Genomic DNA, 11,963 nt, shown 5'->3' on the forward strand with positions numbered 1-11,963 from the left:
GTCGTGTGGTCGGCGGAGCCGGCCAGCACCCGGCTCCCGCTTCCTCGCTTCCTCCTAGGCGAGCTCCCGGCCGGCGCCCCGGGCGGCCTCTGGCTCCAGGCCGACGGCTGCTGCAGCCGGGCCTCATGGGTCTCCCGGGAGGTCTCTGCGGCTGGGAGCCTGTCCCTGGCCCGCGGTTGGCAGACGTTTGCCCGTGCGCGTGGCCTGGGCCGCCGGTGCACCCTACACTTCAAGTTCGACGGCGATGCCACCCTCTACATGAGGGTGTTTGGGGAACATGGTCGCCGCACGGGGTGCTGCCCCGAGGGTGGCGACCGCGGCTGGGAACCCAGCTCTGGCGATGATGGAGGGAGCAGCGCTCGCGCGGCTGGCGGCGCTCGGAGTTCCTCAAGCTTCTCTAGCTCTTCTTCAGACGGCGACTCCTCCAGCGGCGGCCGCGATCAGCCCCCACGCCGCCGCTCCCTGGTGAGGCGCGAGAGGGAGTCCGCCTGAGCTCCGGAGGCAGCTCGTGCCTTCCTCGCGGGCCGGTGTGAGGCGAGCCGCGCCGGATTTGTTCTTCCTTTTCCCTTTTCCCTGTGTAACAAAGACAATAGTGCGGAGCCCCGCGGGGGCGTGTTTGGGTTATTGCTGTTAATCATCGTTTTGCTTTCGTTACCGTTCCTTCCGGCTATGTGCCTGAGCGTGGATAGTTCCCGTCCTCGGCCGTGGGGGGCGACCGACCCAGGCCCTTTGTTTGCGTCGCGATGCCCGTGGGGCACGGACTGGAGGGATGCTCCTGCGTGGGGCCCAGGTCGCGAACTCTTTGAATGACTAGGATAGGAACGCTCGCGAGGGCGCTCAGCTGCCCCCCCCCTCGCGAGGCCTTGCGCAAGAGAAATCGAGGCAGGAGAGCGAAAATCCGAAGAACTGCAAGCCAAAGACGGCAACCACTTCAATAAAACTTCAAATGAGAAGGAACAAGCCAACTGCGGAAAGAAAATGAAAAGACGCGTCCGGCACCTAATCTAGTCTTCGACGTCTTCTCACCAGCGCGGAGCTAAGTGCTGCCACTGGGCGTGGGAGGGAGCCCCAGGGCCTGAGGCCGGCGCTCCTGAGACTCCGGGGCGTGTACAGCCCCAACTCATTATTACGTGAGAGTGTCACAGGCGGCGAGCTTCACAGGCATTGGCCTTCTTCACAGGCTCCGGGCCTTTTCCAAAACGCGACAGCTTCACAGGCACTCGCCTTGCTTCACAGGCTCTGGGCCTTTCCCAAAAAGCGATAGCTTCACAGGCACTCGCCTTGCTTCACAGGCTCTGGGCCTTTCCCAAAACACGATAGCTTCACACGCACTCGCCTTGCTTCACAAGCTCTGGGCCTTTCCCAAAACGCGATAGCTTCACAGGCACTCGCCTTGCTTCACAGGCTCTGGGCCTTTCCCAAAACGCGATAGCTTCACAGGCACTCGCCTTGCTTCACAGGCTCTAGGCCTTTCCCAAAACGCGATAGCTTCACAGGTACTCGCCTTGCTTCACACGCTCTGGGCCTTTCCCAAAACGCGATAGCTTCACAGGCACTCGCCTTGCTTCACAGGCTCTGGGCCTTTTCAGGGGTAGAACCTCCGGAGGTGCTGGATGTTCCATGCATTCTGGACTGGCACTCCCTCCTGAGTCTCCAAGTGCGCGGAGCCGGGCCTGAAAACATGAACAACCTTGAACGGGCCCTCCCACATGGGAGAGAGCTTGTGCAGTCCCTCCCTGGAGAGGACCTGCCTGAGCACGAGGTCTCCTACCTCAAGAGTCCTGGGGCGGATGTTGCGGCAGTGATATCGTTGCAGCGCTTGCTGATACCTCGCCGCTCGCAGCGCGGCCTCCCGGTGACGTTCCTCCCCCAACAAGAGGTCCATCCCCCGCATGGCGTCTTGCTGCGCCTCATCGAACGCCAGGACCCGCGCGGAGCGACGTCTGACCTCGTGAGGGAGGACCGCTTCCGCTCCGTAGATCAGGAAGAATGGGGTCTCTCCAGTCGGTTTGGTCACGGTGGTGCGGATGGACCACAGCACGGACTGAAGCTCGTCGTACCAACCTCTGCCATAGGCCTCCAGCTTCTTCTTGAACGTCCTGGTCTTGAGGCCCCTCAGGACCTCCGCGTTGGCTCGCTCGGCCTGGCCGTTGCTTCGGGGGTGCACCACTGAGGCGTAGCATATCTGCGTTCCAAGGTTAGCGCAGTATGTTTTGAAGAGGTTACTGGTGAACTGCGAATTGTTGTCTGTGATGATGCGATTTGGCACCCCGAACCGGCTTACGATGCCCTTGATGAACTTGACCGTGGAGCCCACAGGGATGGCGCGGACAGCCTCCACTTCAGCCCACTTGGTGAATTTGTCCACGGCAACGTAGAGGCAGCGATAGCCCCCTGGCGCCCGAGGAAACGGGCCCAAGATGTCCAGCCCCCAGACTGGGAATGGCTACAAAAGGGGAATAGTCTGCAAGCCTCCTGCTGGCTGATGGATCTGCTTGGCGTGGAACTGGCAGGCTTCACAAGCTTTCACTAGTTCCACGGCGTCGTTGAGCGCGGTGGGCCAATAAAACCCACTACGGAACGCCTTGCCGAAGAGGGTCCGCGATGACGAATGATGTCCGCAGTCTCCGCCGTGTATATCTTCCAGTAGCTCCTTCCCTTGCTCCCTGGAGATGCAGTGCAGGGATACATCGTTTGGTTGCTTCCGGTAGAGCTCTCCATCTCTGATGCAGTATGCCGTGGCCTGGCGTGCCACTCGCTCTGCCTCCTCCTCCTTCTCCGGCAAGGTCCCTTGCGTCAAGTAGCTCCGTAGCTCCGTGATCCAACATCCCTCCTGAGGTTCCATCGTCAGGAGCAGGCGCGCTCCTGAGGCCGGGCCACAGGTCGGAGCTCCTGAGGCAGGTGGCTGGGGGAGCTCCTCCAGGGGCTGAGCCGTGTTTGACAATGACGGCAGAGCTGAGGGCTTGAAGAGCCGCTCCTCGAAAACGCCAGGCTCCTGGGGTAACCATCTGGACGCGCGTTTGGCGATATCGTCGGCCTCCTGATTGGTGCCACGGGGCACATGCTGCAACTCCAACCCCCAGAATTGCTTCTCCATCCTGCGGACTTCTGCAAGGTGGGCTTCCATGTGCTCATCCTTCGGCTCGTACACCTTGTTGGAGAAGTTGACAAGGAGCTGTGAATCGCCCTTGATGGTGAGGCATTTCACTCCCAGGGCGGCCGCGGCCTTCAAGCCTGCTATTAAACCTTCATACTCTGCTATGTTGTTGGAGACCTTTTCGCCTTGCTGGAAACAGAGTTGCACGGCGTAGTAGAGCTTGTCCTGTGTGGGTGATATAAGCACTGCCCCAGCTCCAGTGCCATGCCTGGAGAACGCCCCATCGAAGTACATGACCCAGCCTTCTGGCGCCTCGCTTCCCGGGGATAGGGACCGATCCTCATCGGCCTCGAGTCCTGGCACCTCCGTCCACTCTGCCACAAAATCTGCCAATGCTGCTCCCTTGATGACCCTGGTCGTGCTGAATTCAAGCTGAAATGCTTGCAGTTCTATGTTCCACTCAGCGACCCTTCCAGCTGAATTAGGGCTCCTGAGCACTCTCTCCAGGGGGTACGACGAGACGACCTTGATGGGGTGACCCTGAAAATAGTGCCGCAGCTTGCGCGAAGCCACCAGTAGCGCGAGGAGGAGTTTCTGAGGCATACGGTACCGTGCTCTTGCATCCCGTAGCACTGTGCTGACGAAGTACACTGGGTGCTCAACGAGGCGGAGTGCGTCAGTGCTGGTGGCTCCTTCCGGAGACCGTGGGGCCTCTTGAGGCAATGAGGCCTCCTGAGACTGGCCATCTGGAAGAGGGGCCTCTTCCGCCTCTGGTGCGTTCCTCTGCGGCGGCTGATCCTCCTCAGCTGCGGTGGTGGTTTCTGTAGGCCTTCCTTGTCCCTGTTCTGCCTTGTCCTGGGTTGCTACCGTGGTTTTGACTCGGCGCTCCTCTCTGACTGCCACCAAGGCTGCGCTGGCGGAGTAAGGAGTGGCGGCGAGGTAAAGCACCAGGGGCTCCTGAGGGCGCGGTGCCACCATGACCGGTGGGCTGGTCAGGTATCTCTTGAGATCCTGGAATGCCTTGTCGGCCTCTTCAGTCCACTCGAAGGGCCCCTTTTTCTTCATTAGCTGGAAGAAGGGCAGGGCTCGTTCTCCTAACTTGGAGATGAAGCGCCCTAGAGCGGTCACGCGCCCCGTGAGCTTCTGCATTTCTCTGAGGGTCTTTGGCGGGCTCATGTCTTCCACCGCCTTGACCTTCTCTGGGTTAGCCTCGATGCCCCGGTGGGACACAATGATACCCAAGAGCTTGCCCGAGGGGACTCCGAACACACACTTCTCTGGGTTGAGCCGTAGGTTCACTGCGTTGAGGCTCGCGAAGGTTTCCTCCAGATCCTGTATCAAGGTCCCGGCCTCCTGAGACTTTACCATGATGTCATTGACGTAAGCTTCAACATTCTTCTCGAGCTACGGGCCCAAGGTGATGTGCATCAGCCGCTGGAAGGTTGCCCCTGCGTTACGCAGCCCGAATGGCATGCACGTGTAGCAGTATACCCCACACGGGGTCAGGAAGGCCGTCTTCTCAACGTCTTCTACCGCCATCTTGATCTGGTGATACCCAGAGAAGGCATCCAGGAAGCATAACAGGTCGCATTCCGCAGTGGAATCGACGATCTGGTCGATGCGGGGGACCGGGAACGGATCTTGCGGGCATGCTTTGTTGAGGTTGGTGAAGTCGACACACATACGCTCCTTCCCTCCCTTCTTTGGCACAACGACAGGGTTGGCCAACCAATCTGGGTATCGGTCCTCGCGGATGACCCTAGTGGCCTCTAATTTGTGGGTCTCCTGGACGATGAAGGCCTGCTTTTCTGTGGACTGCCGCCTGGCCTTCTGCTTCACAGGGCACACGTTGGGGCACACGTTGAGGTGGTGCTCGATTACACTTCTGGGGATCCCTGCCAACTGGTCCGGCTCCCAAGCGAACACCTTCTTGTTTGCACGCAGGAACCTGACCAGGGCCTCCTCCTGCTCGGGTTTGAGGTGGGCGCCTATGGTGAAAGTGGCGTTGGTGGACCCGTCCTCATTGACGGGTATCCGCTTGGTTTCCGCCTTGTCTTGGGTGAACAACTGCTTCTTCTTGGCGGGTGCAGCCCCCTTGGCCTCGGGGGTCTCCAAGTCGGCGTGCTGTGCCGACGCCGCCGTCTTGAAGGCGAGCTTGAGTGCCCGCAGCGCGTCCCCGGTGTCCCCATGCACAGTGAGGACACCGTTGCTCCCGGGCATCTTCATGAGGTTGTACGCCGGGTGCGTCGCGGCCATAAATTGGGCCAGCGCTGGGTAGCCGAGGATGGCGTTGTAGGGGAGGCCGATGGGGGCGATGTCAAAGTCGACCAGCTCCGTGCGGAAGTTGTCGTAGGTGCCGAAGGTCACTGGGAGCCGGATCTGTCCCAAGGAACTGGACGACTTGCCCCCGACGCCTGAGAAGGGCCGGCTGGGTTGCAGCCGTTCCAGAGGTATGCAGAGGAGGTTGAAGGCCTCGACCGAGAGCATGCTGAGGCCCGCGCCGCCATCAACGAGGGTCCTGGTGACGGCCACCTGGCAGATGGTGGGGGTGCACAACATGGGGAGTGCGCCCGAGCTGGCCGAGTTGGAGGGGTGGTCCTCCGAACTGAAGGTCAGGCCGGTCTCGGGCGCCGTCCGATCCGGGGGAGCCCCCTGCCGCGTGGAAGCGGCGCTGACCTGGCGGATAAACGACTTGACGTGATGACTTGTGGGCGGCTCCTGCGAGCCGCCCAAGAGGGCCGTGATGACCGGGGGTGTTGGTGTAGCGCGATGGGACGGCGCAGGAGAGCCCCCTGCGGCGCGGACGAGCTTGGCGACGCGGTCGAGCCACTCTTCGTAGACGTCGTCGACGGGGCGGTAGCGCAGGAGCTCGTTTGCCGCAAGGAGCGCAGCTCGAGCCTCCAAGGGTGCGCGGAGCGCGCGGGACGAAGAACCAACCGGTGCGAGCGATGGAGTAGCGGTGTGGCCGTCTTGCCGCACGGACGGATGCTGGGACGACACTTGCAGCTCGCCCCCCGCCGGACTGGTGGCGGCATTGATGGCGGGCGACGGGGAACGACGAGGACGTTCGCCGACAGGCGCTGTCTGGGCGACGCGGGAAGCGATGGCGGCCCGACGCTCAGCGCGGGCCCGACGAGCGTCGGACATGGACGCGATGGTCGGAGGAGAACGGGGCGGTGGAAGACGAATTCCGGCGCACCCCTACCTGGCGCGCCAAATGTCGGATTTCGGGTTCCGGCAGACCCTTAAGGTTCGAACACTGGGGTGCGCACGGAGATTATGCCTTCTACCTCCCCGCCTTGCGAAGATCTAAACTACTAAAAGAACTGCACAAGGGACACAAGATTTATACTGGTTCGGGCCACCGTTGTGGTGTAATACCCTACTCCAGTGTGTGGTTGGTGGATTGCCTCCTGGGGCTGATGATGATGAACAATACAAGGAAGAACAGCCTCGCGAGGGTCTGTTCTTGGCTGGGGTGATGAACTGCTAGGAGGAGTTCAGTCACCTCTCTCTCTCTCTCTCTTACTCACTCTCTCTGCTTGCGAACCGAACGAATGAACCCAACCGAACTGAACCCCCTTTGCTATGCGGGTGGCTGGTCCTATTTATAGAGGCCCTGGTCCTCTTCCCAAATATCGAGCGGGAAGGGAGCCAACAATGGCGGGCTAATTTGAAGGGGGACAGCAAGTATCAACTACCCTGACAAAAGCAGTCTTCGCCTGCGCAAAGCTCTGGTGATGACGCCGTCCTGGGCTCCACGGTGACCTCCGTCTCGTAGTCCTCCTGGTCTTGGTCTCGATGCACCAAAATGGCAACCTTTGCTTGATGCCTCGGTACTTCGCGGCTGCGCTTTCCCCCTTTGCACCAAAGAGGAAAGAAGGACGCTGCGCGCGCTGGCACCCCGAGTCGTCATGGCTTGCGTCACGGGCACCTCGCGAGGTACCTCGCCTTGATCTCTCCGCCTCCTCGCGAGCCAGCCTGACGAGGCCGTGCCTGAGGAAGCTCCGTGTCGTCCGCCCCGCGAGGCTTGGCCCCTCGCGAGGGTCTTGAGTCTTGTGTGATGAAGATGGGTCATGCTGGGCCTCCTTTAAGCCACGCCGCAGGCCGCAGGCAGGCAAGTCTGGGGACCCCCGTTCCCAGAACGCCGACAATCCTTTTTCTTGGATGGTTTTGGAGGAAAAGGCATGGGTTTTTGAACCCAAGGGTCCCTTTCTTTACCATGTTTCCTAGCAACAAAGTCTCTTTTATCATAACATTGATTCTTTGATTGTGGGTTATCAAGATCAACAGCAGGTTCAATTTCTACGTCATTATCATTACTAGGTTGAGCATCATCATGAACATCATCATTAATATTTTCATTAGGTTCATGTTCATTACCAGATTGTGTTTCAGCATCAGACATAGAAATATCATTTGGATTATCAGGTGGTTCAGCAATAGGTTCACTAGAAGTTTGCACAGTTCTATCATTTTTCTTTTTCTTCCTTTTAGAAGAACTAGGAACATCAATATTATTTCTTTGAGAATCTTGCTCGATTCTCTTAGGGTGGCCTTCAGGATACAAAGGTTCCTGAGTCATTCTACTAGTTCTAGTAGCCACTCTAACAGCATAATCATTTTTCTTACTATTCATTTCATCAAGCACTTCTTTTTAAGCCTTAAGTACTTGTTCTACTTGAGTGGTAACCATAGAAGCATGTTTGCTAACAAGTTTAAGTTCACCTTTAATATTAGCCATATAATCACCCAAGTGTCTAATCATATAAGCATTTTCTTTTAATTGTCTACCAAAATAAGCATTGAAGTCGTCTTGCTTAAACATAAAGTTATCAAACTCATCCAAGCACTGACTAGCAATTTTAGTAGGAGGGACTTCAGCTTTATCATATCTATAGAGAGAATTTACCTTTACTACCTGTGTCGGGATATCAGGATCATGAGGTTCTTCAGTAAATAAAGAATTGAGATCATATGTTTCTTCAACAGGCGGTGAATTAAGACCATGTATTTCTTCAATAGGAGGTAAATACTTAATGTCTTCAGCTTTAATACCTTTTTCTTTCATAGATTTCTTTGCCTCTTGCATATCTTCGGGACTGAGAAATAGAACACCTCTCTTCTTCGGAGTTGGTTTAGGAATAGGCTTAGTAATTGGAGCAGGAGTTGGCTCAGGAGCTGCCCAATTATTTTCATTTGTCAACATATTGTTCAATAATATTTCAGCTACATCCGGTGTTCTTTCCCTGAAAAGAGAACCAGCACAACTATCCAGGTAATCTCTGGAAGCATCCGTTAGTCCATTATAAAAGATATCAAGTATTTCGGGTTTCTTAAGAGGATGATCAGGAAAAGCATTAAGTAACTTGAGAAGCCTCCCTCAAGCTTGTGGGAGACTCTCTTCTTTAATTTGCACGAAGTTGTATATTTCCCTCAAAGCAGCTTATTTCTTATGAGCAGGGAAATATTTAGCAGAGAAGTAATAAATCATATCCTGGGGACTACGCACACAACCAGGATCAAGAGAATTAAACCATATCTTAGCATCACCCTTTAATGAGAACGGAAATATTTTGAGTATATAAAAGTAAGCGATCTCTCATCGTTAGTAAAAAGGGCAGCTATATCATTTAACTTAGTAAGATGTGCCACAACAGTTTCAGATTCATAGCCATAAAACGGAACAGATTCAACCAGAGTAATTATATCAGGATCAACAGAGAATTCATAATCCTTATCAGGAACACAAATAGGTGAAGTAGCAACAGCAGGGTCGGGTTTCATTTTATCTCTAAGTGATTCTTTGTTCCATTTAACTAATAACCTCTTAAGCTCATATCTATCTTTGCAAGCTAAAATAGCGGCAGAAGATTCCATATCAAAAAGATAGCCCTCAGGAATAACATGCATATTTTCATCATCACTATCATCATCGTATTCAGATTCAATAATTTCTTTTTCTCTAGCCCTAGCAATTTGTTCATCAAGAAATTCACCAAGGGGCACAGTAGTATCAGGCATAGAAGCAGTTTCATCATAAGTATCATGCATAGCAGAAGTGGCATCATCAATAACATGCGACATATTAGAACGAATAGCAGAAGCAGGTGTAGGTGTCACAAACTTACTCATAACAGAAGGTGAATCAAGTGCAGAGCTAGATGGCAGTTCCTTACCTCCCCTCGTAGTTGAGGGATAGATCTTGGTTTTTGGATCTCTCAAGTTCTTCATAGTGATAAGCAGATATAAATCCCAAGTGACTCGAAGAATAGAGCTATGCTCCCCGGCAACGGCGCCATAAATTTGTCTTGATAACCCACAGGTATAGGGGATCGCAACAGCTTTCGAGGGTAGAGTATTCAACCCAAATTTATTGATTCGACTCAAGGGGAGCCAAAGAATATTCTCAAGTATTAGCAGCTGAGTTGTCAATTCAACCACACCTGGAAACTTAGTATCTGCAGCAAAGTGTTTAGTAGCAAAGTAATATGATAGTGGTGGTAGCAGCAACAAAAGTAATGTTTTTGGTATTTTGTAGTGATTGTAACAGTAGCAGCGGGAAAGTAAATAAGCGTAAACCAGTATATGGAAAACTCGTAGGCACTGAATCAGTGATGGATAATTATGCCGGATGCAGTTCATCATGTAACAGTCATAACATAGGGTGACACAGAACTAGCTCCAATTCATCAATGTAATGTAGGCATGTATTCCGTATATAGTCATACATGCTTATGGAAAAGAACTTGCATGACATATTTTGTCCTACCCTCCCGTGGCAGCGGGGTCCTATTGGAAACTAAGGGATATTAAGGCCTCCTTTTAATAGAGAACCGGAACAAAGCATTAGCACATAGTGAATACATGAACTCCTCAAACTATGGTCATCACCGGGAGTGGTCCCGATTATTGCCACTTCGGGGTTGCCGGATCATAACGCATAGTAGGTGACTATAGAGTTGCAAGATAGGATCAAGAACTCACATATATTTATGAAAACATAATAGGTTCAGATCTGAAATCATGGCACTCGGGCCCTAGTGACAAGCATTAAGCATAGCAAAGTCATAGCAACATCAATCTCAGAACATAGTGGATACTAGGGATCAAACCCTAACAAAACTAACTCGATTACATGATAAATCTCATCCAACCCATCACCGTCCAGCAAGCCTACGATGGAATTACTCACGCACGGCGGTGAGCATCATGAAATTGGTGATGGAGGATGGTTGATGATGACGACGGCGACGAATCCCCCTCTCCGGAGCCCCGAACGGACTCCAGATCAGCCCTCCCGAGAGGTTTTAGGGCTTGGCGGCGGCTCCGTATTGTAAAATGCGATGATTTCTTCTCTCTGTTTTTTTCTCTCCGAAAGAAAATATATAGAGTTGGAGTTGGCGTCGGAGGGCATCTAGGGGGCCCACAAGGTAGGGGGCGCGCCCTAGGGGGGGGGGCGCCCCCCACCCTCGTGAGAAGGGTGTGGGCCCCCTAGTCTTCATCTTTGGCGAGGATTTTTTATTATTTTTTCTAAGATGTTTCGTGGAGTTTCAGGTCATCCCGAGAATATTTGTTTTTTGCACATAAAACAACACCATGGCAATTCTGCTGAAAATAGCGTCAGTCCGGGTTAGTTCCATTCAAATCATACAAGTTAGAGTCCAAAACAAGGGCAAAAGTGTTTGGAAAAGTAGATACGACAGAGACGTATCAGCTCTATCTTTACCACACAAAGTATTTAAATCATGCGCAACCCCGATGACAAGCCAAGCAATAGTTTCATACTTTTGACATTCTCAAAACTTTTTCAATCTTCATGCAATACATGAGCGTGAGCCATGGACATAGCACTATAGGTGGAATACAAGGGTGGTTGTGGAGAAGACAAAAAGGGAAAAGATAGTCTCACATCAACTAGGTGTATCAACGGGCTATGGAGATGCCCATCAATAGATATCAATGTGAGTGAGTAGGGATTGCCATGCAACGGATGCACTAGAGCTATAAGTATATGAAAGCTCAACAGAAGAAACTAAGTGGGTGTGCATCCAACTTGCTTGCTCACGAAGACCTAGGGCAATTTGAGGAAGCCCATCATTGGAATATACAAGCCAAGTTCTATAATGAAAAATTCCCACTAGTATATGAAAGTGACGAAATGAGAGACTCTCTACTATGAATATCATGGTGCTACTTTGAAGCACAAGTGTGGTAAAAGGATAGTAGCATTGTCCCTTCTCTATTTTTCTCTCATATTTTTTTATTTGGGCCTTTTCTCTTTTTTATGGCCTCTTTTCTTTCTCTTTTTTTTATTTTTCGTCCGGAGTCTCCTCCCGACTTGTGGGGGAATCATAGTCTCCATCATCCTTTCCTCACTGGAACAATGCTCTAATAATGATGATCATCACACTTTTATTTTCTTACAACTCAACAATTACAACTCGATACTTAGGACAAAATATGACTCTATATGAATGCCTCCGATCGTGTACTGGGATATGCAATGACTCATGAGTGACATGTATGAAAGAATTATGAACGGTGGCTTTGCCACAAATACGATGTCAACTACATGATCATGCTAAGCTATATGACAATGATGGAGTGTGTCATAATAAACGGAACGGTGGAAAGTTGCATGGCAATATATCTCGGAATGGCTATGGAAATGCCATAATAGGTAGGTAGGGTGGCTGTTTTGAGGAAGGTATATGGTGGGTGTATGATACCGGCGAATGGTGCGCGGTATTAGAGAGGCTAGCAATGGTGGAAGGGTGAGAGTGTGTATAATCCATGGACTCAACATTAGTCATAAAGAACTCATATACTTATTGCAAAAATCTACAAGTTATCAAAGCAAATT

The sequence above is a fragment of the Triticum urartu genome, chromosome 1A (genome assembly GCF_056163025.1).
Source record: "Triticum urartu cultivar PI428250 chromosome 1A, HENAU_Tu73, whole genome shotgun sequence".
Classification (NCBI taxonomy): Eukaryota; Viridiplantae; Streptophyta; class Magnoliopsida; order Poales; family Poaceae; genus Triticum; species Triticum urartu.